The sequence below is a fragment of the Varroa destructor genome, unplaced genomic scaffold, assembly GCF_002443255.2.
Source record: "Varroa destructor unplaced genomic scaffold, Vdes_3.0 BEIS01000002.1, whole genome shotgun sequence".
In the NCBI taxonomy this organism is placed as follows: domain Eukaryota; kingdom Metazoa; phylum Arthropoda; class Arachnida; order Mesostigmata; family Varroidae; genus Varroa; species Varroa destructor.
In genome coordinates this window covers 56,883,777-56,895,858 of record NW_019211455.1, presented here as the reverse complement: position 1 = coordinate 56,895,858, position 12,082 = coordinate 56,883,777, and positions in this window count along the sequence as shown.

Sequence of the window (12,082 nt, the reverse complement as noted above, 5' to 3'; positions counted from 1 at the left end):
ACGGTTCTGCTCTTCGACCGGCTGTGTATACATACATCGAGATACTCTGATACTGCATACAGGTGCTACTGGTAAGCTAGCAATGAGTGACGTATTATCTCTTTCTTCTTTAGCCTTCTAAAAAAAAAGCCCTATAGCTACTGCTGCTGCTACCCAGTTTGATGGAATTCTTTTTTAGCCTGGTCAAAGCTGTCTGCGCGACCTTCTCGTTTCCGGTTGTCCTTGTAGCTTTCTATTTATCAAGTCCGCTGGCGAAGTTGAACACGAACAAGGCATCTTGTAGGTTCGTACAGCTGTCTATCCGTGTGTGTGAGGGGCTGCATGTGAGAGGGGAAACTCTGCTGTACGCCCAAATTGTCCTTCCTGTTTCCTAGTGTCGAATGTGCCGTAAGGTCGACTAATAGTACGGATGTGAGAAATCCAACTTTGAGTACTATCCGGCTCTGTCCTATTCATCTGTCTCAAAAAATCGGCCTCAACAGCAAAGAATCAGGTAGAATGGCGTAGGGGTTTTGGAGTTGCGAGGCAGGTCGTCGACGGACAGCGGACGTTCGCTCTGATCGAACTCTTGCTCTTGCCTGTGAACGAAATTGGATGTGTCCTCTGAGAGCCGACAAATGGAACAAACCGACGGCGCGTACACTCATGGGGTATTTGCAGCAGCGATTCGGGTAATCGGCGGCAGATTCAGGCAAACTCGGGCGACTGGCTCAGCTGATTACATCAAGGCGTGCCAGAAAGCAGCTAGGGTGTGGGGTACGCGAACAAGCGGTTGAATATTAGCCGCTTCGATTTGTCCTTCTTTCTAGTAGGTCTTTACGCCTAATAGACAAGTTGGGTAACAAGTTTATTAAGCAAAGATTTTCTACACCTCTGTTATTAGTAAATAGCTTTGTCAGATCTGTCCATCGAATTTGTCCCGTACGAAGCGCAAAATCTATTGATACCGAAATACGAGTATAAGAATAATTCTAATAATAATCACTTATTTCGTTTAGTGCCGCCGTTCCGTCTGTAAAAAGGCAAAGGTGGCCTCAAGCGAACCTATTTGAACTTCATCACTATTAAAATGTTTTCCTATTACGCAGGCCCAACATAACACGTTTTCGAAGTTGTGTTTCTGAAGAGCTGTGGAAACCTGCTTGCATAATGCAGCCATCTTATAAAGTCCGATTTTACTGTTTGATTTTCTGTGGACAGCTGTGTCCCTATGATAACCTCACCGTGACCATTTTTTTTTTTCGTAAATGCTTATTTTCAAACATGTTGGCTTTTCGAGTTCGGAAATACTTTGCCTACCATATGTTACATCAAAAATATTAATATAAAATATCTGTTCCCGGTAAATACTGCAGATCGGACCGAAGTTGCATGAAGTTCCATTGCTCGAATTCAAATTTAAATTACGTCAGAGTTTTAGATATTATTGTGAAGTATATAGAAACGTATTGATTTTCATACAATTAGAACGGCTTGTTATGAACACGATCTCTGACAACTAACGCTCGCCAAGTTTAAGTTTGTTTTGCGTAACAATATAACATACAGTAAGTTTCAACTAAAAGCATTTTCGTCGTTGTGTCCAACCTTATCTATGAATGAATACGGTGTATTATTCCGAAGAAAGGATCTTGCATTTATTGTGTAGGCCTCTAGGCGTTTTGAATACAAACTAGTTGACAAGAGAGCTGCTTTGTGATATAAACTTAAGAATTTGGGTTCATTTTACTACCATGTCTAAACAGAGTAGCGTCAATGCTGTATTATCAACTATACACTTGTATGGCTGCATACAGATTACTTTTAGTTTTACACCAAATACAAATGCAGAGATCTTCTGTAAGGTGCATCTTGTACCATGGTTAAGGAGGTTGTCACCGAGACGTAAAGTAAAGGAACGACCTATTTTGGGGCCATTATGTAAAAAAAAAAAAAGCAGAACTTGTAGAAGCAAAAAGATGGAGGTCTGGAGAGGGGCGTCAGGATGTTGTGAGTCTTATTTTGCTTCACATCAACAATGTACGAGTCGCATCCGTCTCCGAATAGGTGAGTGAGTCCCACACTAAAAATTAACTATTAAAAGAAATAGCTCCAGATTTCCCGGTTGTGCGTAAATGCATAAAAACCATATATAACTCGATAAAAAAAAGTCAGAAAGATACTTTATCTCAAGCCCATGCATATGTGTGAATACATCAACTGGACAAGAGTCTGCACTTTGAGACGGCACCGTAACTTTATGCTCACCTTTATGCAAGCGAACCTAAACTTTCGTTGTCTACTTGAGAATAATTCATTTTCCGGTTGTCATATTAGTTGTGTATTTGCCTACAGGATTTAGGGTCCTAGATGAATTCAAGGGTTTCTGGTGCTTGAGAAACTGTTGCATCTTCGAAGAAGCTGAATGCTGCTGATCAAAAGTATTTAAAAAAAAATACGGATTTTTTTTTATGAATTTATTGATAATGGAAACACGGTTTTAAAGAAACAGTTTACGTTAATATGTCAAGTTATAACAAAACTTGAACAAAAAATCACCTATTCCGGGAAAGAATGACCACTGTTCAAGAACGTACGTTTTCGTATACGTTGTAAAATCCATCCAGTCTCTATATTTATAGTAATACGAGGGGGAATAAGTTTGCAGGACTAAAAACGTCGATCAAGGACCATTCTTATATTTCATAAAAAAAAATTAATTTCCTAGAGGGATTTTGCACATTGTTAGCTATAATGGTAAAAAAAAAACTTCATAAAAACGAACCGTTTTCCTGTCATACGTTCATGCCAAACTGGTTGGTAGGTTGTAAAGCAATCAAATTTGAACTCAATACGAGACTTCCTATCCAGAGATACAAGGTAACAACGATACTGTAATCCAGCCGCTCTACAGACTGAAGCTCGAGCTCCTTATTGCTTTGATTGTAACATCTCTTATTAAAACGCGTTGTGTTCGTCCGTAGTAACTAAAGCCACCAATAACTAGAAAATTCTTTAAGCCTAACGCATATCAACCTAACTTAAGTCTAACTATCAGATCTAATGCAGGACCGCTGAAACAAATACACGTCAGTACTTTTGCTATTATTTCAGTTCTCATCGAACTAACTCTATCTGCCATAAGTTAAGACATGTCCGTTGTATCAACATGGAATTTAATCTGCATAAAGTACTTAGGTGATTTCAACCGTGAGATAGTGCACTAACTCGGAACAAGTCGTTCAGGCCTGATCATCCTTGACCAGGCAAGAGGACTCCCACCGAATAACCGAAGTGCCCGCGTGTCTTTCGCTAGATCATCTACGAATTAAAAAAGCCACTAATAGTAAAGAGTTTATGTTCAGAAGCTTTATTAATAGAACAAGAAGACTGAAGATAAATCGCAACATGCTACAAATACAAAGTAAGCATCTGCAGTTGTTCCTAATAGAGAAATCACAATTTGAAATGAAAAAAAAAAGTAACCGTTTAGCAAAATACATAGAGGGTATACTATTGCAAAATCTTCACGGCGGTAATAGAGGTAGTTCTATAGTTTTCTGGAATTAACAAGCAGGTCGAAGCGATAACTAAATTGTCACCATACGATCTAGGATGTGAGCGTTTCACACTGTCACTCGACTTAGCCCTGTACATTTAGGACTTACGGGATCAGTCGCAGCGAAGCAAGCATGAGTGATCGCTCATTTACGTGCCGTATGAACAGATGTCCAGAAAGCTTCTTTAACATCATCCGCAGAGATGGATCGAATCCTAACAGAGAGAAAAAATAGCACATCTTTTACCACGTTGCATGGCCTCATAGAACCGAGAAAATAACTGGGCTTTCTTGAACGACGATTCAGAGGATACCTGTATCAATAAAAGAGCTGGAGGTCTATAGTCATCGAGGTACCGACACACTGCAGTGTGAGGGTGGCCATACAGTCTCTTCAGGGATAAGTGGATTCCAGCCTGGCTTATGAAAAACGCAATTTATCGTGAAATTAAGGACGACCGCGTCGTACCGAACGCGAGTGTCGTACTAGAACCATACAAGACTGGGGAACTCGCAGATGAAGCCAGAAATTGTCGTAGTGGACACGTTCACCCGGTATATTGGGTGATATCTAATTGAATCACAACGCCGAAAAACGAGGAAGGAATCTAAACCAGGCGGCTAGTGAGTGGCCAGCCAAGGCATAACCGATTAATTAAAAAGAAGCGGTTTTCGACATATTGTCAACAAGCCTGACGCTATCCAGTACCGTATCGTAGCTTAAGGGAGTTGGACGACCTCAATTTGTAGTCAATATTGAAGATTACCTATAAACAACATAGAAATAAGGATTGATCGCAGAAGATAAATTACATGTAATTGCCATGAAAATAGCGCCAGATAATGGAGCCGGTTCTATTGCCAGGACCTACAGCTGTAAGTTAAGACAGTACAGAATAATAATAATAGTGATAAAAATGTTGTAGGTGGTACCGGTAGAGAATAATAATAGAAGAGCTACGATGTTTAAGTGCACGATATATTAGATGGAGTGAAAATTGCAAAAACCAAAAAAGGTTAGTAGCCAGGTTATAGCGAACGAACGCTCTCGCTGAGTTCGAGCCGTTGTTTAAACCGCACCCCTGCCTCTGGTCATGTGTTTATTGTCTCTTATTGCTTGCTTAGTCTAGGGTACGTCGATGTGACGTTGCGTTAGGTGTACTGTTTTTAAAAAGGGGGAACGCCAAGTAATACAAGAGTTACTACCTAGTAAAGGAATAGGCTGTGTATGTTCTACAGCAAGATACAGTACGTGGCATTACGGTCTCTGCAGGTATGTATAGATACGTACTTGCAGAGGCTTTTTACCTGAATTGAGGGAGTCTGTTAATTCAGGTTTCGTCATTGCTGTCTCCATCACACACTGATAGCAGATACGCTTTCGGGAACAGCAATTTCTGTTTCAGCTCAAGCTACAGAGCCGCCCTTCTTATACGTGTCACTTCAGCAAATGTTTTCATTGCTACTGAAAGTACACAAGATTTTAGCCAGTTGAACGCTTTCATATATAAGCACAAGGGCTATCGATAATTTCTATCTAATAACGGAAATCTATCCAGTTAAAATCCTAGCTTTTTGTTGGTACGGACAGAAGCTCACCCCATATGACTAGTGATTTCTCGGCAGTGTTATAACAGGTTGCGTTTTACTGGACCGAGGGCAACATGATGGTGTTTCCATACACCGCTGAAAGAAGATTTCATTCATAAAAGCAAAAGTTTATTACTAATGCTTCCATTAACTATTTCTTCAGAGTAACGGACCTGTTTGGTTTAAATATTACATCGTTTTCTTTAGAACCGTCGTCGTAACTTTCTAGGTTCTCTATTCTATATCTGAATAAAATAAGCCTGCGATAACGAAATGGTGTACAAAGCTTCGTTATGGGGATCCGTTGGGGGAAACTCTGCGTCCGCTCCTCGTGCAAAGACTATTTCTAAAGATATCGCTTTCCTATAAGCTATGCTAATGTTGACAATCGAAAAGGACAACAGGCGCATGCTGATGCCATATACAACCTACTACCAGTCCATATTATATATATCCCTGTTATATAACGTATCTACTTGACGTAATGTAAAAGGAATTGTTGGTATTCCGTATTGCGTTTTGCGGCAAAGCGTTAGATAGGACAAAATTGTAACACAAGTAACGAGGAACGAGATCGATTTGATGACAGACGGCGAGTGCTTGTAACTGATGGTATCCTTTTTGGGGCTTCTGTTACGTTATACAAGTAGTGTAATTCGAATATGATCTTCCAAACGTTCTCGAATATTTTAATAGAGCGTTATGCCGTATAGATGAGATTATCCGCCACTAACAGTTGTCTATGCCGTTGTCTAATAGAATGTCTGTTGATGTGTTTAACCGAGCGTTGTCGAACAGGGAGGCATAGAGGTTATTTTAGTCTGGTTAATAATAAAACCCATCTTCTCTCAGCTACTCTTCTCGAAGGTCATGGTGACGTTTAATGCCGGCCGACGTCGAATTATCTGTCTATAGCACGTTTGCGTTTCGTTCCTCGTTCTGTTATCTTCACGTTTATCACAACAATCTGCCACGTCTGACGTACACAGTTACTTAGCTCTTATCTTGATCATATTGGAAACGACGTCGTGATGTTGCCAAAAGGGTATGAGCAAAATTGAAAAACTACGCAAGAACATTATAACATAAAAAGGGAGACTGTTGAAAGTAAATGGTGGAACAGGTTTCTATGATTACTGAGTGTTGTCTAAATAGGGTTTTCATAATACGAAAGCATCAGGCATGATGTACATTTATCATTTTCACCTTCATAGACGACCTGGATATTTCAAACCCATACATACATATATATACACTATACCATTATCCAACAACGAAGATTCTATTATCTTGCGTTCCATACTCTCATATTGAAGCGTTCGTAGCCTTTTCTGTAATAGCCAATTTACTCTAGGCCGTATCCACGATCTCGTGAAGTACGCTTTGTGGCCTTTTACCACAGTCCACAGATTACAGAAGTAAATTAATTACCACGTATGATGATGGAACAGGTGACCGAGTCTTATTTTGTCGCTGCTGCTGTTACTAAAAATGCTCCCTCTTTTGATACAGCTTTCTCTATACGATCAGGAGCGGCACTGGTATTACGTATTATGACAAAATATCAGGACAGCCTACGCAGTAACCCTTGTTAAGACTAGCATAAACTTTGCTAAGGTTGCTAAGATCGTCCAATAACCAGCCTGAACACATTTAATAGGATGATCTTATTACCTTATCAAAACAGAGAATATAATTACCATAGGAATTTTTTTGTTTACCGATATGCAATATACTATAGTGTAATGTTATAATATAAAATTATATTCTCTAATAGAAAACGTGCAGAAATTCATTTACGCTAAAAGATTTCGAGCTTATATTCACTGTACTGTTTGCCCCTTGAGCGAGTCTGCAGACTTCGTGAATCTTCTTCGTTCTTGCGCCCAGGACAACCGTTGGCTTTCTTGTATCAAACGATTGCCTCATAGAGGAAAATCGATTCTAAATACATTGAAGTCAGCCATCTTTTTCTAATTTTTAGGGATACTTGAAGCGGCTGAAGACTCGATCTGGCGTTGTTACTGTCGTTTGGTTTTTTAGAAGAGTGCATATATTGTTACCGTGCCGTAACGAATAGCTACGCAAAGATATTGCTTATAGGCATAACGGCGCCTTCGAACTCGCTCAATTCTCCGGTAGTACAGAACGGTCGTCAAAAATCGTCACTACGATTTTTTTCATAGAATTCTAGTAAATTTACCTTTAACGCAATGGATAGTAATTAAGTGACAGCGTTACTCATCGTGCGTCTATATTTCCTCAGTCCTCAAGCTGCAGTAACAAGGTACGGATATGCGTAATTTCCGTAAGAATCATATCCCTGTACTCATCACATAAAAAGGAAGAAATTGGCAATGAAAACTTTGTCGACTGTTGAATTCAGTTCCTTAGCATTGCTTAAGCTTCAGGGCATTGTTTTCCCTTATATGCTAAAGGGCGTTCCGATCAATAGTTGGAGATCGAAATGGTCGTATTCCTGTTGCGGTTTCAGTGCGTGCCAACCTGTTGTCAGCTCTTGCCAAAGGAACGATCAGAAATTGTCAAAATTACATTCAGTAAATTTAGTACGGATTTATTTGTTCCGTGGAAACATCAGGAAGGAGGTGTTTGGCTCACGCTAGCTACTGTATTTGACATGACATTCCCAGATCAGTTAGCGGCAATGGCGGTGAACGTCAGCAGCGTCTAACATATATGATATAATGCAAAATTCTAAAAATAAATAATTCAACAATATAAACCGTTAATTGTGTACAACAAGTTTGTTTTTTTGGCAGCTAAGTACAAATCTCGTAAGCAATTTATTATGGTTATTAAAATTCTGCAGAGCTGCCTTCCACGAAACGTTTTTGCGGAACGATATGAAGCGGGAGGTTCTACTCAAATAATTACTCTAGGTATCCAGCTCAAATACTATCCTATAGATATATAATAGAAGAAAATAATTTGGGAATCTTCAGACAGGTAAGGCAGTGACAATTTTCAAAGTGTAAGTACAGTTAAGCACAACACCGTACGAGTATTTCGTCATACGTTCTAAGCTTCCATTTTTATTTTATCAGTACTAACAACGAAAGTTTTTATTACAAGCCGAGAACAGGTTTAGTGAAACTAGCTGGTATTTCCACATCGATAATACGCCTATTTTACATCAATCGAGTAGATAAATGCTTTGGCCATAAAGATGAAATGATGGAAAGATCATTTATATGTGACGGCGGAAGATATGGATGCTGAACTAGCTTTTAGAAAAAGCTACGCCTTGTCTAATCGTAGGTCTAGTTTCCCCAATCTCGACTAGCAAAAAAGTGAACGATGACCGTCCTAAGAATCGGTTGGAAAAGTAGACTGCATTCTATATATATATATATATATATATATATATATATATATACGCAGTCATTTAAGATAGGTCAGATCCATAATTAATTGTAAATATATCTATTCAAGTACGTGACCATTTCAAAAACCGCCAAACAATAGAACAGATTACTTGGAGGCCATGGCTTGTTTTCGAGCTACTTTTCCGTTGTGATCAGAACTAACGTCGCTGCGCCATTTTCGAACGTATTCGGATACCCAAATTATCGTTCATTAATCTGGAAAAAAAAGCCTTGAAGAAGTCACTTCAGTCTACCTCATTATTGAGGAATGAGACTGCAATGGCAAGTGTAGGAGGAAAGGGGAAATAATGTGGACATTGGTAAAATGAGCCGTAAGGTACAATACGCTCTCGGGCTCATTGGAAGTGGCACTGAAAACACACTTCGGCCTCGTGCCTTCTCGACGAATCCCCCAGGGACAAACCCAATCGACAGGGTATAGTCTATTGAAACCATCTTTTAATGATACATTCGTACTTTAGATGATGGATGATCTATACACTAGACGGTCGGAAACTTACTAGAGCTGATTTCGAATTTAGGCCACCTGAAGTGTCCTTAAGTTTAGTCGTCCAGCATGAGGGCCATAAGTGGACTATTTCAATGGAAGTATTGAATGCTTAAGTGGTCGGAAGTATAAATAGGATGTGCAGAAAATCGTATTATTTTAATGCAATCATTAGGGGATCAAGTGACGAGTCAAGTCGAGCACTTCTGGAAATTGCTGGAGCGTTAATATATTTAGCAATTGCGTTAATAACGAAGAAAAATATGTTGTCTGGTTGTTTCGATTTGCACCGCCAAGTGGCCTTTTAATTATAATCCAAAATGTCAAAACCACATAATTTTAAATGTTCCTTCTCAGTTCATTTAGAGTTATTTTAACCAGCGTAACTATGAGGTCAATGCACTTATTCCCAGTTACTTAAGTTCACGAACAAGTATATATAACTCGTGCATTGGTGTCATTATTCACTAGAATAACATAAATAAAAAAAACAACATAAATAGAAAAAATGTAGTTTCAAAAGCTCAGTCAAAAAAAAAGCTCAGGGTCAAAAAAAAACTGTACTTTTTTTTACCCGACGACTCAGGTGCTACGAAGCGCATCGCGAGGTCAGAGCGCAACGAAAAAGTCGTTACCCATCAGAATCGATGCTACGGAACAGAAGGATCGGGAAAAATGCTCACATACGGAGAAGCCACTTAGCAGTCGTTCGATTCCCTTTCGAGTCGGTCCCACGACGCATTTTTATTTCGTGTGCAAATATCAGAGGCGGTAGCTAGCGACCTTCTGGGACCATTTACGGTTATTGGCCTTCGAACCGGTGAGAATATCCCGAACAGCCGATACCGAGCAAGTTTGTATTTCATAGATAACAAAAAAACCCTGATCATCCAGGTGGCTACAGCTTACCTTTTTACGAGAGGCGGCATCAGTGTTAATTTGATGTGAGAAACAGGGACTTGTTTATAGGACCAACGCATGTTTCACAATTGAAATTTTAATGAACATATATATACATATATACATGGCATGAGAGATACAAGATCAGCAAGCGTATAGGTGACATTTTATGGCTTCTATTTATAATATTTTAAATACCAAAACATCTATTTTGCATTATTGCAGTATCGACGGAATAGTACCTCTCATTGCACCAGTATCTATCGTAACTAGATTGATCAGAGCGGCTTTCGGGACTTGTCAAATCAGGAGGTTGATCATGTTAAACGGAAAGCTGTTAACCTTCAAAGACTGATAGGTTACGCAGAATATCAGACTGAGGAACAGAGTTCTAGTCAGCTAACCCCGCAGAAGCCATTTAGCTGTCCCTTGACTCTCGTTTGAGCTACGCGATGCATTTTTACGTTATTTGCCAATTGCAGCCAAAGCCCGTAACAGTGCTATGGGAGCATTTACAGACCAGACTTTTCGACTTACGACTAGGTCGCCCAGAACGACCACTGCCTCTATGGACTAATTTGAATAAGTTACTTTTCGCGAGAGAGAATAGGCAAGCAAACATTTTTAAATTGAATCATTGGCAAGATAAAACCTGCTATTGGATGCTTTCTGCGAGGGTCCGGAAATTCGTAACCTCGAAGTAACGAACAGTATTTGTTAACAAAATACGGACCATCCTTAACCCAAAGTCGAAACAAATATTTGTCATATTTTAAAGTAGTCGTAGTAACCTGAATATACGTTATCTCTGCCTACTTATTGGCAGCATCATAACTCATAACTGAATAACTTATACGAAAAATTGTGACATCCTTCCATTGACATCAAGTTAACACCATCAAAGGAGTTCTGCAGAAACTGAAACAGATCATAGCCTGATGCTGCAAGATTTGAGCTATACGGCAGATGCATTTTAACTTCTCATTCAAGTTTTTTTTTGTCAATTTTTCCCTGATAGCTAAAGGCCTATCGTTTTTGTGGTGGAAGACGACTCCCTTAGGTACAATAGCCCCGGTCAATTTCTTTTGATGGTTTGGTATAATTTTGTTAGTTGTTGACAGTAAACACCGGCAGCAATTATTTTATTAGGCAACAGCAGGTCATAGTATACGAGTCCTCTCCAATCCCACCATACACCGAGCATCGTTCCTTTTGGCGTCAGTATCGACTCGTTTGTCCTGTGAAGCTTCTCCTCGTTGCCGTTGTACGATCCACCTTTCATCATTCGTCGTTGACCGCTATGAAAGTAGTTTTTTTAGACAGAATCGCAATGTTTTTTTTTGTTGGTATCTTTATTTGAGATTTTTTTCAAAATTATCGAGCTCCTGGTTGTAGCCAGCTTTCTTCAAATGGGTTAAAATTATGTAGTGGTGGATGTTTACCTCGTTTATAATGTCATAGTTACTTACGGGTCAGTGTTGCTCAACTTTCGCAATAATATCATCAAGCCTTTCCTAATCGCTCGATTACTACGAGGAGCATCTCTTACACGGAGATTTCTAAGAAAACGCGGCAGAACCATTCCTGAGGACCGTTTCTTTCAGTAGTGCATCTTGACCATGAACGAGACCAATTTTTTACGGGCCTGGTTAGTATTTGTGGCTTTGTCGTACAAAAACTGAAGGACATAGCGAATTTTAGCAAATATCTTTAAAGGCATTCGAGCAACTTTAACGCATATGCTATTATCAAAGTTCAGCTGTCAAATGACGCTAAAACCAGCCCGGCTTGTATCGCTTGAGGTAAGCGACCTTGAAACTATCTAGCTAGAAAAGCGACAAATATGTTTTCCGCAACTCAATATTACGTCAATTCGAAACTTGAACGTATATATTGATTGTCATTATTACGTCCGTAACGGGATGGAAAGCGTTTTGTAAGGGCTAAAAGAAAGCTTGAAAAGCCGCTGCCGATAGGTGAAATCTGTTCAGTAAACGATCCTGTTGTGCATTTAAGCTGCCCACATTTCTTTTGCCAGGACCTAATAGAATACGTTCACAGCATCTATCGTCTAGAAAAGCGTGTAGTTATTAATCTATCTAAAACAACTGATGACACAAGACTTTTTGTCGAAAAATAGCAAATTTATTCTTGAAACCT